Below are 17,662 nucleotides of genomic sequence, written 5' to 3'. Positions count from 1 at the left end.
TATACATGAAATAGTCTACATTTTTAATCTTATGTTCTTTGAGAGGAAGCCACTTAACAGTAAATAAGCTGTAAATACTAAAGACATTTGCACATTGGAAGACCCACCACTCTGTCTCTTGTTCACTCAGATACAAAAGTGTTTTGGGCAGCTGTTGGACATTTTCTGCAAAATCAGGAAAACCTTCAGCTCTCTTCCTCATTGAACGTGCTGGCACCAGCTCCTGTCTTCATCTGAGCCTACACATTTTTGGTATTTGCATGGAAATGGCAAATACTACCTGGGTTTATTCTCTGTGCTTTGACTAGGTAGACTTAGTATTAATATGTACAGTAATATTAAACTGTTAAACAACTACACATTTTTAAAAAATGGCAAGAGGCAGCATGTGCAGGTGTCTAGCCAAGGTCTTTTTCTTTTGTTGATTGCTTCCTTCTATTGACAAGTTTGATGTTTTTTTTGTTTTGTTTGGTCCTCAACCTGGCCACACAACATGAACTGCTTTGTTTTTGCCTGGTAAAAATAGCAAATAAACCATACATCTGGTGAAAATTATTCCTCCCTCCGTGTGTTGTTCCTCCACCACTCAGCCAATCCTCACACTGTCTCTGCTGCTGTTTGGTCATGTATGAACACGGTTTTGAACAGCTAATGGACATTTTCTGCACACAAATGGAAAATCTCAGTTCCTCTCCTCTGCATTTAACTTACATGTATGAGCACCAGTTCCCTTGTGTTTGTCTGCCTACACATATTTGAATTTTATATGGGAATGCCAGATGATGTTATCAACAATTGAAAATGGTACTGGCCTATAAATAACCATTTTCAAAATTCAAATATAGTAATGCTACAAAAGCTGTCAAGAAAATAAATAGATGAAATTAAAAAAATATAGAGAGAAAAAAATATGGATTAATTAATCATTTATTTTAACATTAAATGAAATAATTACACTTAATGCTACAGGGGTGTGACAAGTAGACAATTATCATCCAACACTGCAGCTATACAATGCTAATTAACCTCTTTTTTAGATTATTGTTGTAATTTTATGGCACATACACTGAATAATTTTGGTCTCAACACTCTCATCAACCATGACTCCTGCACCAGCAAGATCAAAACCAGCAATGAAATAACCTTGCTAAAAATATTAAAATAAAATGGTACCAGGCTCATCTGCTGATCAAAACAAACACAGTTTCTCAGTCAGCTGTATTTAGTTTTACCAAGCAATGATAGATTGGATACTTATACATTAAAAATATGCTGTCATGCCTTGGATACTTTCAGCTCTGTCCACCTCTCTCTCTGCCGTCTCTTACAGTCTTTGTATGGCAGCACTTGGAGTCTGTCTGCTTTGGTAATGGTTTGTATTGGCATTCATCGTTTGTTGTTAAGGTTTCTGTATTTTTTTTCCCTCTGTCCATGCTTTCCTGCTCTTCTTTTTCCTGTGATTCAGTCTTTCTCCTTTGTGCAATGTGGATTTCTGAAGGGCTTCATATGTCAGTTTTGGCACTCTGTTGGGGTGTTTCAGATTCAGCACCATGGACAGCACCTGTGCCGAGCCAAGCAGTTGAGACAGAGGAGACAGCTGGGACAGGTGCTGACAGGAGACACAGCACAATCTGCAGCACCGGCTCTCTGATTGGTCGGTGTAATCAAAGAGAGCAGGAAACATGCTGTCTGAATGTACTACCCAACCCCTCAGAAACAGTGCCTGGCTGTGAAGGTGATTTTGGCTTACAGGAAGAATTGTGGGTCACATGACACACTGGCCCAATAAATATAAACAGTTATGACACAAAAACAACTGTAAATTATTTTCTATGATTCTAATGCTTAAGCTCTACAGACTAAAAACACAGAATCCTAGAAAACGTTTGCACACGGTGAGCAACATTTACTTGAATAAATGGAGTTCAGGTCCTATAAACAGTAGAAACTAAACTTAAATACTTCAAGGATGAGGGTTATCAATTATTGTCCATCACACTCTCAACAAGAGTTTCTGCAGCACATCAGCTTTCTTGCATTCATAAGTCCTAGCTACCTTGGAATCTGCCCTTTGACAGGCTCATATTAGATAAAAGCAATTTTACATTCTACAACCAGTCAATAGGACAGATAATCATGTGTATATGTGCATTTCTGTGTAATAAGCTCCTTAGGTGTTAGGTGAGCATTTACCCCCAGGGGGCATCATTCACACAGATATTTTTGAATGATTACTCAATACTTTGTACTTATATATGTATAAATAAATATTCTTAAAATTATATCCATCAAATCTACAAAACTTGTAATAACAGTAACCATGCCCAAACACACATAACGTATCACAATACATATACAGTTTGCAAAGTTAATAAAGGACAGTTTTGTTGTTATCAGCAGTTATTTATGTTCTCTGTTTCTCAATCACCTGGCAACAATGAACTGAAAGATATAGATCAATCATTAATGTGACTGATATGACAAAGAGCCCAAATCATCTCAAGTGACAAAATCATCTTCAAGGCCACATTCATCCTTCAGTCTCCTGTTGTTGCCTCTGTTCATACCAGCATCATAAATCAGATGGTCATTAATGGGGATTATGGAGAAACATGTTCAGTTTAATTTGACATGGAGAGTGTACTCTCTTTATGCTTTTATTTGTGTATTTTGTTTTATGTGTATTTTTGTTACCTTTGTATGGAAGACTTATAATGACTAAAAAAATGAATGCAATCAACTCAATTAAAGAATATACAATATACAATACAGTGTACACATACATATGTACATACATGCATTTTTCCTTTTTATATGATTTACAGCATCATAATTAAATGGCAAAAAAATGTGTGACAATTTTGTCTTTAATAACTAAACAAATCGTTTTTCATTGTGACATGAATTTCCATGCATTAAAATGTTGTGTAATGCATGCAGTGTTGGCAGGTTTACACTGCCCTCTGCTGGACAACACTAAAATGCAATACACCTTTTCACTTTGTTTCTTGTGCTGTGATTTGATTTTAATGTGTCAGGGAAAATTCATGTGCCAATGAAAAACAATTAATTCAGTTAATAAAGACAAAAAACCTGGACAATTTTCTTTTAGACATATGTTTCCTTTTAATTATGACACAGTAAATGCAAAAGAAAATACATATAACAACTTGCATTGTATTTCACTTTATTTCCTTTTCTTGATTTCCCTGTCCTATACTAGACCAGTACTCTGCAGTTGATTCTTTACAATGGTAATGTAACCCACAGAATTACGCAGTGAAAAAGCTGACTAATGATCCTGAATTGTGCTGCAAATCTCTGCTACAGGGACTGGAGTGTTTACATCATCTGATACCCTGTAATTACCACATCAGGGTTCATTTGTCTGGGGGAACCACTGACAAAGGAACAAATGAGAGATTGAACAGTGAGAGTGTCTCTGTGTCTGTGTATCTCCCTCGAAGATTTTTCTTATTAGCACTACCGCTGATTCTCATGCAATACAATCTCTTTGCCAAATAACAAGTGGCTGCAGCATAGCCACATCTAATCAGCCCTCTTTCCCATTATGCTTCATAGGAGAAGACTAAAACCATCTCAGCAAACAATTCCCTTATCAGTAACATGCAGACACAAACAGGCATATTATTTGACAGCAAGATCAGTTCAACCAAGTGAATACATGCAATGTTTGGATGAAAATTACTTCATGTTATTAAAATGATTTTTTAAACCTCTTAAAACACTTAATACTCTAACAGAAATGCTGCATATCTGGATCCATTTGGCTGTTTGTTGGCAGATTTTGGTCAATCTCTCAGATTTATAGAGCAATGGCTTCTGGCCTAAATTGCCATTTTGCTAACATAGATGTATGTGAATGTTGAAATGTGAGACAAGGGGGCACATAGAAGTCAATATGTGTACCAACTGTTGTCTGGTTTGAGGACAATCAAAGAGTCTAGAAAAGGGTGGATGCTGCTTCTGCTGTGCTAATGTGCTGTTTCCACTACACTAGACATTTGAGCAACTAGCTGGTGTACACAGTGGAATATTTAACACCAAAAGAGCCAGACATTTTTATTAGGAGCTGGTGGAGACCAAACGGAGCTACAAGACTAAAGGACAGTGAATATGGGATTTACATTCATCAGGTGGGCATAAATATGACTACAAATGAATGGTAATGTTTTTCATGTCTTCTAGAGGTATAAAAAGAGTATTGTTTGTTAAAACATTCACCATATAAACATGTTAAACCAAAACTATGTTATTGCAGATGTGAGTACCCTCAATAACAAGGGGGGCAAAAACCAATTTCATCTATTTAACTTGCTCATTTGGGGCCCCTTGGTTGCCATGGGTCCCTAATTGGTCATTTCTAGTTCACTTGTTTTTTTGTGCATGGAAGTTGAATGGAGCAACATAGATACCTGCTCACATAGACACCTCGCTATATGGAGTACAGTGTGAGGTACTTGTTTTTGAAAAAAAAAAAAAAAAAAAAAATTAGGAAATTAAGAAATTTAGAAAATTCACCCAACACTGTAAAATGAGCAACTGTGTGTGTGTAAACAATGTTAACTGATACAAGTGATATTGTCATATGAGTACATGAACACCCCTGTGAGAAATATGGATCTGGACAGATCAGAGGGCCTATTTAAAGGACCAGTGTGTAGGATTTAGTGGCATCTAGTGGTGAGGTTGTAGATTGCAACCAAATGAATACACCTCTCCCTTCTTTCAAATCGTGTAAGAGAACCTACAATGGCTTCGAAACTCAAGAAAAATGCAAAAGGCCCTCTCTAGAACCAGAGTTTGGTTTGTCTCTTCTGGGCTACTGTACAAACATGGCGGTGCAACATGGCAGAAGAGGACCCACTCCCTCTCCCTATGTAGATATAAAGGGCCTATTCTAAAGTAATGAAAACACAACAATTCTTATTTTCATTGATTATACACTAATTAAAGCATACTTATGAATATTATATTCCATGTCTACAAAGTCCGTTCTGCTAGATGCCACTAAATCTTACACACTGGTCCTTTAAGAGGAGAGTTTTTGCTCTGAGAGGGCAGAAAGAAAAGACAGGATGTCTGTGTAGTTGGGTGCACGTGAGCATGCCTAAGTTTGCCTGGCTTAATAAGTTGTGTTGAGATATCCTCAGTAAAACCACTTAAGTTTGATTCATTGTTTTCATTTCTTCTTCTTTTTTTTTCACTAGATTTTGGTTACACTGTTCAGAATAAATCACCTTTTTTAGTCACTAAACAAGTCTCTGCCTCCTATCGCCTTCCTTGACACTCTGGCTAAGCTCCCTCACACATATTATTTATGTACGGGGCTCTTCCTCAAGCCATGTGATTATTAAAACATATCACATGATGCAAGGGCTACAGCATGTGGAGTGCATTACTCCACAGAACGCTGACATTGTAGTTTTGAGGGAAATGTCTCAACAACTATTGGATGGATCGCAAACTTTCATGTCCCCCTGAGGATAATTATCACTTTCCTGAATTTCATCTACCATCATCATCAGGTCAGAACTTCAATCTGATGAAACAATGCTGATGAGGCTGATACATCAGAGATGTGCAGCAATCTGAAAATATTACACTCCTCCAGCCAATCAGAGTTCAGAATCAGAATGTTGTGAAGTTATGGTACAAAGCAGGAATATATTGTGCATGTAACTGAAAGCAATGACCAATGATATCTGACTCAAAGTGTTGTAACAGTGTTACAGACAGAAGTGGTTCTGCTGCAAAGTCGACCAAAAGCAAAATGGAAATATCAATTGAATAATGAAAGATCAACAGATGACTAATCATATCAATGTCAAACAATATCAACATTAATAATAGCAGCTCAGTCTCCCTACTGTTTTCTGTTTCTGCATAGCATCAAGTCCTGCCATCGAGCTCAGGTGAGTAAAACCAGGTGAAAAACATGTCTGAACACATGCTAATGCAAGTCTCTTAATTGCATCCACATTTCCCTCACATGTCTTTTCTTTGTGTCTAAATCCCTTCCACCGAAGATGCAACGAGAGACGTAAGGAAACCACGCAAGGAGAGAGGAAACGAGGAAATACATTTTTAGAGAAATGAGATGTCCTCTCCTCTGAAGCGTCCTGTGAAGTGACACGTGTTTCTGATGACAGCGGCAGCTGATCACAGCTGGATGAGCTGTCAGTCGGCTTTAACAGCTGTACAGACTTCTGATGGAGTTTGTGTCTGCACACATGTGCACTGTGCTAATACTAATAAAGGCTCACAGTTATCACTGCCAGCAGCTGTTTCTCTCTGCAGCCTGTTACCTGTTCAACAAACACCTGCACATGAATAAAAACCTGCATTCTGTATTTATACTGTGTACTGTGTCCTGCTCAGAGGCACAGGAACCATCTCTACTGGCAGAGTGCGTTTATATTATTTATTCATTATTTGTGTCTGTATTTATTGATATTCTGATTGTAAATTCATTATTTAATAACCCAGAATATGATTAGAGTGTCTTTAGAACATTGGAAATTATTCATTAAGTTAAATGTTTCAGGGATAATTGAATGATGTAACTCATATCAAACCTGATGCTCAGGAAACTTTCAGCCTCACATGACTGAATAGAAATGATGATAAATGATGTCAAATATAAAAGTGTTCAAAAAGTGTTTCTTACTGACAGACAGATTCCCTGAATTTAACTGTATCCATAATAAAAGTTAATGGAACAAATAACATGAAAAGAAGAAACTTCCTAATAAATGAAGAAAGTTCATTCATGGTTAAATAAAATATAAAACTTGGAAGTGATACACTTGAGTTTAATCTGTAATTTGTCTCCACTCAGTGATGTTGTGATGTATCAGATCAGTCTGATCAGCAGTGTCCAATCAGTAACTGATAACAAAAATCTACACCCAACTTCCTTTTTTTTTTCTTTCAACTTTCTTTTGTTGGCAGAATTCATGAATTATTTTAACAGTGTACAACATCATGTATCATGAGATGGTTATTGTCTTCTTGAGCAGGTCGTCTACTAATCAGAAGATCGGTGGTTTGATCTCCGGCTCCTCCAGTCCCCATGTTGAAGTGTCCTTGGGCAAGATACTGAACCCAAAATGGCTCCTGAAGGCTGTGCCATCAGTGTGTGAGAGTGTGTGTGTGTGTGTGTGTGTGTGAATGAGTATTAGAGCTTCTGATGAGCAGGTTGGCACCTTGCATGGCAGCCTCTGCCATCAGTGTGTGTGTGCCATGAATGTGTGTTTGAATGGATGAATGTTGGCATGTAGTGTAAAGCGCTTTGAGTGGTTGGAGGAGGTGGAGCTGACGGCATCAGGACAGAGACGCTGAAACAGACACACACACACACACACACACACACACACGCAACCACAGTGGTCTAATGACTACTTATAAAGTTAGATTGGCCCAATCTTCATTCATCTAACAATCTTTCACAAACACACACAAAGAAGCATGCATAAACACATGCCCCCACACATGTTCTTGTTCTTTTTATTTATTCATTGATTTTATTTTATTTAATGATAAGCTTATCCTATTATCCTCGTATTATCCTTGACGCTTTAGCAGTATTCTTAATCTGAGAGTCATGCTAATAAAGCTTACTGAATTGAATTGAATTGAATTGAACTGAATTGAAATGAAATGAATTGAATTGAACTGACTAAAAAGGCTCTGTATAAATGCAGTCCATTTACCATAAGAAAGTCCAAGCAACCTTGTGATACAGAGAACAATAATGAATACAAAATTTGTCATTTGTGATAAAGCATAATGCACTATAATACACAAGGTTTAACTGCAGATGGGGCAGCGTGACAATACAGAATATCTCCATAGTCAAGGACAGACATGAAGGTTGACTGCACAATAGTCTAACAGTTAGAAGACATACATTCTTTGATTCTATACAAGAAGCCTAGTTTGATTTTTAAATCTTTTTGAATCTTGAACGATAGTCTGCTGTCAAGCCAAATTCCTAAATATTTGTATGACTCAGCAAGAGTAATATACATGCCATTTAAAGTTGTAACAGCAGGATAGAGACACTGGTGGAAGAGGAGAACACCATGTACTTAGTCTCTTCTGCATTTAAAGCTAGTCTGTGATTAAGGAGAGATAATTGGAAAGCATCAAAGGCAGACTGAAGACGAGTCAGAGTCTGGGCATCATCTGCAAAAAAAACAGACATTGAATTATTGATTAGATAGAATTATGTTATTTATATATAATGTAAACAGCAAAGGACCATGCCCTGTAGCAACCCCTGTGTTCTGATGTAAGAGGGCTTAACTGACTACCATCAGCAACAACAGTCTGAGTTGAGAGTGGAACCAATTAAGCATGGCTTCATCTAAACCTATAGACCGTAGTTTATGGAATATGACGTTATGATTGATGGTATCAAATGCTTTTGAGCAGTACAAAATAGTTTTTTTTTATCCAGGGAGGAAACAATGTTATCAATGACTGAAACTGTAGCTGTAAGTGTGCTGTGACCAGGTGAAAACCAGACTGTTGTGGCTGTAGTAAGTTTAATGAATCAATAAAGGTGTGTCATGATTCTACATCATTTTTGCTAAGAAGGGAAGTTTAGATGGTGGACTGTAGTTGTTGAGACTGGAGACATGTGCTAAATGTGGACAGATGAAGGTGATGAAGAAGACATGAGTCAAGATGATCTGCACCAGTGTTTTTGCATGCTTTTAACCTAAGCAGAGTTTGCTAAACATCCAATTTGAGATGGCCTTCAAAATGACAGACCAGAACTTCCAGTTAAAGCAAAGATTGACATATAAGAGACTTGAGCTGTACCCAAGATAATACACATGAATTGCCTTCTGGTCTGTCCTGCACATCTGGCCCCTCAGGAGGTACAGTGGAGGCGAGGTGCAGCAAGATCATGTCCACAGGAAGTATTTATAAAAATAATGGTAAATAAAAATAGCTCGATAAGATAAAATTGACAAATACTCAACAGAATTATTAAATGATAAAATTCACAAATACAAATTAAACTACAAATTGACCGAATTGAATTACACTAACGCTGCTGTGTGTCCATCGAGGTAGACGTTTGTTTTCTTACCCAGCGCGTTGACTTGTTTGTGCTCCGTCCTCTCAGATTCTCTCCTGCTGTTCCTCACCTGTTGATGGAAGATTGATGGTCTTCAAAGCTCATCTGTTGGTTGTCTGTTGTTTTCAGCTTGTCCTGTAGTCAAGCTGATTCAATCTTAGTTTTGTATTATTTCTACTCTCACTTTCTTTCTCCAAGGCTGCCTGTTTATCTCTGTGGATATTGTGTTGTGGTTCAGTAATTCAGTGTGCTGCTGCTGTTCCATTCCGGCCTCCCTAGAAACATTACAACTGCGGTCCAGCAGGTTTGCACTGCCAGAATTCAACTGTTGTATCAGTCTAAACCATGAAAGAAAACTGCAAAACTGAAGAGCAACCTATCCATACAGTGAGTTTGTCAATTTAGTAAGGTATGATTATGACCAGATGACTCAAAGATTTGTCTCATAATGTTTGGTACACAAACACCAAACAAACATGGACGTCTCACATCAGCCATAATCCACTATTCAATGTAACTGAACCCAACTTTAATGGATATAATGTTATTTTGTCAATGTGCAGTGTTTTAAACCCTCATTAGACCAACTCATTTATCATACAACCTTCCTGACTGGACTGTTGTTCAGAAAATATTAGATCTTTGAGTCTGTGAAATTATAACATTTCCACTATTTTCTCACAATTTTATAGACAAAGCTTTTATTAATGAAAATATTCGGCAGATAAATAGATAATGAAAATTATTGTTAGTTGCAGCTCTAATTTGAATGATATAGCTACAGTATAAGCATGTAAACGTTCTACACATAGAGGCTTCTAACTCTCTGTAAACTGTCAGCAGTGTGGGGTTTTGAATATTCACTGTATGCGCTTGAAAGAACAGTTGAATCAGCTTGGCACAGTGGTGCTGCAAAGATGAAATGGTGAGTCATAGATTGATTATGGGTTATCTAAGCATCAGTTATGTTTTTTGTGTTCATGTCTTGAAGGTTTTGTAGCTGTGAAACAGCAGTGTTGTCAGGAGACAGAAGCTGACTAATGCCCACTGTCACCCTGCTGCCACTGTGACCAGCTGAGGAAACACTGTGCACTGTAGGTGTGTGTGTGTGTGTGTGTGTGTGTGTGTGCTAAAGACAGAGCTCCGTGTCACAGGAGGGTAACTGGTGTCAGGTTAATTAGTGACACTATACTTGACACCATATAGTGCTGTTTTATTAGTGACACTGTATAGAGACAAGCATTTATACACATTAACTCCCAGCATCTGTTTCCCTAGTGAAGGATTCATGATGACACTGTGAGTGTGTGAATGCATCTGTGCGCAATTTTATTCCACGGCTGCCTGGCAACATCACTCCTACTGACACATGGTACATACTGTACTCACATTAAGTGTCTCAGAGAAGTTGCACACACTTAAGTGTGTCCATGTCTCAGCAGGGCTAAATGAAAATAGGCAACTGCAGAGAATGTCCGGCTGAAATTTTGTAGTGATGGGAAAAAAATTACATTTTTAGACAACTGTGTTGCTCGCTTAGTATCTCCTGTTTGTGATTCAGTTAGTCATGTTGTGAAGCAGACTGGTTACAGAGAAATTCCTGGATTGTCGCTGCATTTGTGAACTCTCTTAAAACCTCTCTATGTTTAAATGCTAAATTAAAACGTGTTCACAGCTGGGTAACAGTAATTGTGTCTTTATTACATATATCTTTATATATTAATTTCTTTCTTTAAGAATGCCTCTGTGTGTCACACGTCCGTGTTGTCTGTTTTCACTGAACTGTCTGTTTTTACTGTACAGTCATGTAACTGTGATTCACACTTTCATGCTTTAATTCATAAATATATACTTGATGCTGTTGAATTGTTGAAACTGACATTCGACATATAACTAGTCCCTGAATGCTTTCTTCTGTTCTAGCAAATATTTGACTCTGACACTAAGCATTATAATGACATCCTCCACTCTGTTTTGAATACATGATCTCTTATAGAAGGACTGCTGCTTCCATCTAGTGGTCACTGGATGTAATTCTGCAGCTCAGCACTAACCCGTCCTCTGACTGCAGAATGACTGAGGCTAAACAAAAAAGTTCTTCACATTTGTTTTAAAGTTTATCTGTAGCTGTTGTCACATCAGTTGGTCTTAAAGCTCAAACCTGCAGAAGTACAGTTTAGTCACAGTGAGCTGGATCATGACCGTTACTCTTTAACTCCATACATGAACTCTCATACAAATGTCTCAATTGAAAAAATGTTGATATAATAATGATTTTGGATAAGAACATGTAAATTATTGAGAAATCATTGATACCTGTAAGCGTAATTATCATGATTGCTTTTTGTTTGTTTGTTTTTTGTTAAAATGTAGTTCAGAACCAAATTTAAAAATCTACTGAAAACTCCATCCTTTTGATTCGTTTATTGCAATTAAATCTAATCTCACAGCAAAATCTAAGTTTATTTTGGGTTCATACCGCTTTAAGGTCTGTAGTTGTTGTCTGGGAAGTGCAGTAAATAAACAGATTTTTGGGGGGAGTTTTGTGTGACTGGTTAATGCAGTTTATCACAGCAGAACGAACAGAGAAGAGTTGATAATGTATCTCTCACTGTTTACAGATAAGTGCCGGTATGACTGTTAGCAGGAGGACTGAGCCGTTATAATAGCAGGCAGGAATTGTGCGAATATAAACAAATGTTCCTGTGCTCAAACTTGCGCAAGTAACACAAGGCGAAAAGTTGCTTTGCGTTTGTTGTGAACACAACATAAGACTGGGCGTAGTTAAGACTAGGCTTAAGTTTGGTTAGTGCAACCGACTAACGTCCATTCTGAAATCTAGTCTTAACAAAGATCAACTTAGCAGTTAGGACCAGGCTTGGTAAAGACCAGTTGGTGCAACCCACTCCAGATGTGAAGTACCTGGAGGATTCTGGGAGACTGAGTCTCTTAAGGACTCCCTTTGTTCCTTAGAGTGAGAAATATGCGGTCTGGCCTGTGAGGCCACTACAATATAACTGAACTTTTTTTGCGGAAAACCAGTATTATTTTACAAATTATTTTTCAAAGTAGAGTACTTTAGATACATACTAAAAACATGTCTGGAGGGGATCTTCCAATGTTTTTTTTTTTGGGGGGGGGGGGGGGGGGGGGGGTTAGGTTTGATGGGGATTTGTCATTTGCTAAATAGACAGTTGATTGTGAACTTCACTGCTTGTGTGATTGACATGGCTTTCCTGCAATTTTTTATTTGCAGTGGATTAACTAAACTACTGCCTTTCTTCTCTACTGGGATTTACAGATTTTGGATTATTCAGTGTTAAGTGTTTCCTATCTTCCCTACTGGATTTATTTGGATTATTTTCCTTTACCATTATGTAACATTAAGTGTTTCCTACCTGTGTGAATGTGTGTGTGAGTGGGTGAGCATTAGAAACATTGTACTGTAAAGCACTTTGGACAAATTAAAAAGTGCTACATCACTCCTGATGAGCAGGTTGGCATCTTGCATACATTCATATATTGATGGCAGCCCCTGCAGCCTAATTTTCTTTTTGTCTTCACAGTTTGAACAAAATGAGTGAAATAAATATTGGCACACTTTTATTTCTTAAATCATAAATGCTAAGCTTTTAAATAAAAGAGTTCACTCCAACACAGAAGAGACCATGAATAAAATGGGGATTTACTTAATAAAAAAATAAAAAAAACATAAGTATTTTTGTAAAAGTCCCTGTTCCTCTATTTTATGTTTCCAAACACGGACAAGTGATGTGAGTTAAAAAAGACACTTGATGGAACCGTCTTTTGAGAGTCTGTTTCCGTCCGTCGGACATTCTTTGACATGTAGCTAAATTAAGCTAGACCGTTACGCCTGGGACACACTGGATGCGTTAGCAGAGCGTCTGTATTGCAGAACCTCACAGAACGTCGACGCAGCAGCCTCGCGTGAGACGTGTGTGTCACGCGGGCAGCGTGGCCGCTCTAACCTGTTAATATTGGCGCCAAAATGAAAAGCAAGAGATTCCGCAACACACACGCCCTGCTCATGCATCTAGTGTGGCCCAGGAGTTAGAGCAGCCACATCGCCCGCGTGAGACTGCTGCGTCGCTTCATCTAGAGATTTGAGGTCTCACCTATTTTCTCTGCGTGATGCGCGCGGTTCTCAGCAGAAATAGACAGGGAAAGCGAGAAAGACAGGGCTGCCAGTGGCAGAAGCACCGCAGCAGACACGCTTCCAGTGTGGACGCTGCAAGCGTGAGAGACACAGCAGTTCAGCGACACAAATGCACACGCTCTGCTAACGCAACCAGTGTGTCCCAGGCGTAACCTGTTAACATGGGCACCGAAATGAAAAGCAAGAGGTTTGTTGGATCCTCTGTTGTGTTCATGCAGTTTCCATGCTGCCTGCTCAGTTGTTTTTTTGGATTCAGTTAACTCAGCTCACCCTGCTTTTGTTTTTGCCTTACCAGTCTTGAAATAAAGACGGTTGTCTTCAGCCCTGCTTTCCAGTCTCTACATTTAGTTCCACCCATTACTGCTACTTCATGACAACTGGGGGATAGTAGTGTTTTTTAAGCTAGTGCTTCAGAGCTTGCCACTTGGGGGGGACTATTTAGGGTACAAGAGTGAAGATATTCCCAAATTTATTGAAGGTCATTTGCTGTAAAATATCCAAAGGTGAATTAAGTTGCAAGTATAGAGACTGTTGTGTCAATAGCAGATACAATGTGCATACAGTACAATGCACATACATCACAAAACAGTATCTAATTTTAATTAGTTTGACAGATGTTGTGACACCAGATGTGTGTGAATGTGTGTGTGAGTGGGTGAGCATTAGAAACATTGTACTGTAAAGCACTTTGGACAAATTAAAAAGTGCTACATCACTCCTGATGAGCAGGTTGGCATCTTGCATACATTCATATATTGATGGCAGCCCCTGCAGCCTAATTTTCTTTTTGTCTTCACAGTTTGAACAAAATGAGTGAAATAAATATTGGCACACTTTTATTTCTTAAATCATGAATGCTAAGCTTTTAAATTAAAGAGTTCACTCCAACACAGAAGAGACCACGAATAAAATGGGGATTTACTTAATAGAAAAAAAAAAACATAAGTATTTTTGTAAAAGTCCCTCACAGTTCCTCTATTTTATGTTTCCAAACACGGACAAGTGATGTGAGTTAAAAAAAGACACTTGATGGCACCGTCTTTTGAGAGTCTGTTTCCGTCCTTCGGACATTCTTTGACATGCAGTTAAATTAAGCTAGACCGTTACGCCTGGGACACACTGGTTGCGTTAGCAGAGCGTGTGCGTTTGTGTCGCTGAACTGCTGTGTCTCTCACGCTTGCAGCGTTCACACTGGAAGCGTGTCTGCTGCGGTGCTTCTGCCACTGGCAGCCCTGTCTTTCTCGCTTTCCCTGTCTATTTCTGCTGAGAACCCCACGCCTCACACGGAGAAAATAGGCGAGACCTCAAATCTCTAGATGAAGCGACGCAGTGTGGCTGCTCTAACCTCTGGGCCACACTGGATGCATGAGCAGGGCGTGTGTGTCGCGGAACCTCTTGCTTTTCATTTTGGCGCCCATGTTAACAGGTTAGAGCGGCCACACTGCCCGCGTGATACACACATCTCACGCGAGGCTGCTGCGTCACTTCATCTAGCAATTCGAGGTCTCACCTATTTTCTCTGTGTGAGGCGTGGGGTTCTCAGCAGAAATAGACAGGGAAAACGAGAAAGACAGGGCTGCCAGTGGCAGAAGCACCGCAGCAGACACGCTTCCAGTGTGGATGCTGCAAGCGTGAGAGACACAGCAGTTCAGTGACACAAACGCACACGCTCTGCTAACGCAACCAGTGTGTCCCAGGCGTAACCTGTTAACATGGGCGCCGAAAGGAAAGGCAAGAGGTTCGGCAATGCACACGCACTGCTCACGCATCCAGTGTGTCCCAGGGGTTAGCCTGCCACGGAGCAGGCTAGTTTTGCTGACTAAGTCATCATGGTTACTGAGCTGGGACTCATATAAGCTGCAGTGATGGAACGGAACTCTCACTTAAATTAGCAAGGCTTATTGAAATAAGCCAGGTCATCCGTTAGCCAGCTTGATGGAATACCCCCCTGGTGTCATGGACTCATGCTTTTGGGACTCGTAGTTGTTCTTTTGGTTTCCTGTGTTGCACTTCTGTTCAGCACTTGGTCATTTGATTATGCTCCTTCATGTTTGAGTTGTTTCTTGGAAAGACTATTAGATTATTGGTTAGCTTGTAGTTCTGTGTTTCTAAGTTCATTCATTCAGAGATGTTTTGGTTTATGCTGGGCTGTTGAGTGGTGTTTTCTGGGTTCTGGTTTGCCCTATGTTTCCGTTACGTGTTCTTCACTCCTCCTGTGTTCATGTTCTCCTCCTCTCACCTGCCCTGCGTTACCTCCGTTAGCCCTGCCCTCCTCTGTGTTTACCCCACACCTGTCCTGTATCAGCCTCGTCAGTCCTGCCCTGCTCCCTGTGTCTTTCCCAGCCAATAACTCCCAGCCCATCCTTGTGTCTTGCCACCTGTACCATGTGGTCTATTAGTTCAATTAGCTTATATAAGTCTTGGTTTGCAGTCACTCTTTGTTGGATACTCTGTTCGGTCCTGTTGTGTTCATGCAGTTTCCATGCTGCCTGCTCAGTTGTTTTTTTGGATTCAGTTAACTCAGCTCACCCTGCTTTTGTTTTTGCCTTGCCAGTCTTGAAATAAAGACGGTTTTCTTCAGCCCTGCTTTCCAGTCTCTACATTTAGTTCCACCCATTACTGCTACTTCATGACAACTGGGGGATAGTAGTGTTTTTTAAGCTAGTGCTTCAGAGCTTGCCACTTGGGGGAAACTATTTAGGGTACAAGAGTGAAGATATTCCCAAATTTATTGAAGGTCATTTGCTGTAAAATATCCAAAGGTGAATTAAGTTGCAAGTATAGAGACTGTTGTGTCAATAGCAGATACAATGTGCATACAGTACAATGCACATACATCACAAAACAGTATCTAATTTGAATTAGTTTGACAGATGTTGTGACACCAACATGACTTACAACAAATTTCCATTATGATGTAAAGCTGCATCTATAGTAATATGTGATAACTGGGTTATTTTAAATCTGAAGCTATAATTAAAGTGTACCTTGTTCCCGGCACCTTTTCAGCTTGGCAGCAGTTTGTCTTTGTGAATTCAACAGGAGTGTCCTCTTTCCAGATGGCTATATTGCCTGTATGGTCTTCAAAAATTAAAAAAAAGAACTCTACTATATATGACATCTTCTCACATTTAGCTATTTTGGCATAAAGGTGTAAGTTGAAGAATATTCAGAGCTGAACATAAACTTAAAACAACCACTGGATCTTTTACTGGATGGTATACTATATATGTAACATGTCTATATGTGCTCTCAATTGCTGAAAAAGCAACACTTACAACCAGGAACCAGTGATGGTGTTCATTCACAACACCAAACAGCACTTTATAATGTGTGGGATCCCACTGAAATAATGTAAATACAGTACAAAAGCTTTGACTTGCAAGCCATAACATAAGTACCGTTACCAGCATGTGTAACCCTGAATCATGGAACCGTTTGTGGAATATTTCCTTTCCATACTGAAGTGATTCCAAATGTATCTATATAAAGTGCCCTCACCTTAGATGTGACGTCAATACTCTAGCATGGCCAAGTAGGCATTTATGACCTTGTAAAATTGATTCTAATTAAAATGAAACAATTATTTTATTCAAACATAATCCATATTAATTAGTAGTAATTAATTCTCAAGTGTAATTTTATTTCACAAAAAACATACATTTTACCTCTCACTCAAGCTCCAATCCAGGCCCTGTTTGGCCAGCGTCCCTGTAAAAGACCTTGTACGGCCCAATTTTTGACAGCAAGACATTGGCCTTTAGACCATCCCAGGCATCCTTCACACCTCTCTACTAAAGGAAGGAATATGTCTGTATGTAAGTCCTTTTGCGTATGTCTTGAACCCTTCTTCCAATCGACTCTACACTTGGCAGGTGTATGGCTGGGGACCCAAGGGAGAGCAGTGTCGAATTTGGTGCACAAACACATTTAATATTATTAAACTTTGAATAAATCAACACCCTCAGCGATGTGACTGCTGGTGGTGTTAGGGCCAGGGCTGTTGGTGTAACTGTTAATTGTCCTTTTTGGGGTATTCAGGGCTTTGAAAATTCAGAGGTCATCGACTCTAGGTTTAGGTCTGCGCTCTTCTTTGGCAAATATTGTAAAGGGACCAGTGCAGTTTCTCTCCAGCTTCCCAACCTTTTTGTTGGCTTCGAATATTTTTCCGAAGCACCTTGTCTCCTACATGAAAACATGCCTGTTTCTCAGATTTGGGCATCTTGTATTGCTTTGAGCTGCACTCACACAAGAGTGAAAATGGAATCCTGCCTTTTAATGACCTCCAACACCATCTCTTGGTCATGCTGATGTCATTCTGTAAAATAGAACTTTAATTTTTAAAGTTTGTGGGAATGAGACAAACTTAT

General features: G+C 39.2%; 1 long non-coding RNA gene across 1 annotated transcript; it reads right to left on the bottom strand.

Annotated features, from left to right (window-relative positions):
* Positions 1-7,282: 7,282 nt before the first annotated feature.
* On the bottom strand, positions 7,283-16,817 carry LOC122972990. Its single transcript, XR_006399884.1, has 3 exons — positions 16,280-16,817; positions 8,854-9,185; positions 7,283-8,211 (listed from the first exon to the last, which is right to left on the bottom strand). It is a non-coding gene; the product is annotated as an uncharacterized LOC122972990 (long non-coding RNA).
* Positions 16,818-17,662: the final 845 nt, after the last annotated feature.

This window comes from Thunnus albacares, chromosome 21 (genome assembly GCF_914725855.1).
Source record: "Thunnus albacares chromosome 21, fThuAlb1.1, whole genome shotgun sequence".
NCBI lineage: Eukaryota > Metazoa > Chordata > Actinopteri > Scombriformes > Scombridae > Thunnus > Thunnus albacares.
Note: the sequence above shows the minus strand (reverse complement) of the source record. Positions and strands in the feature narration are given on the sequence as shown.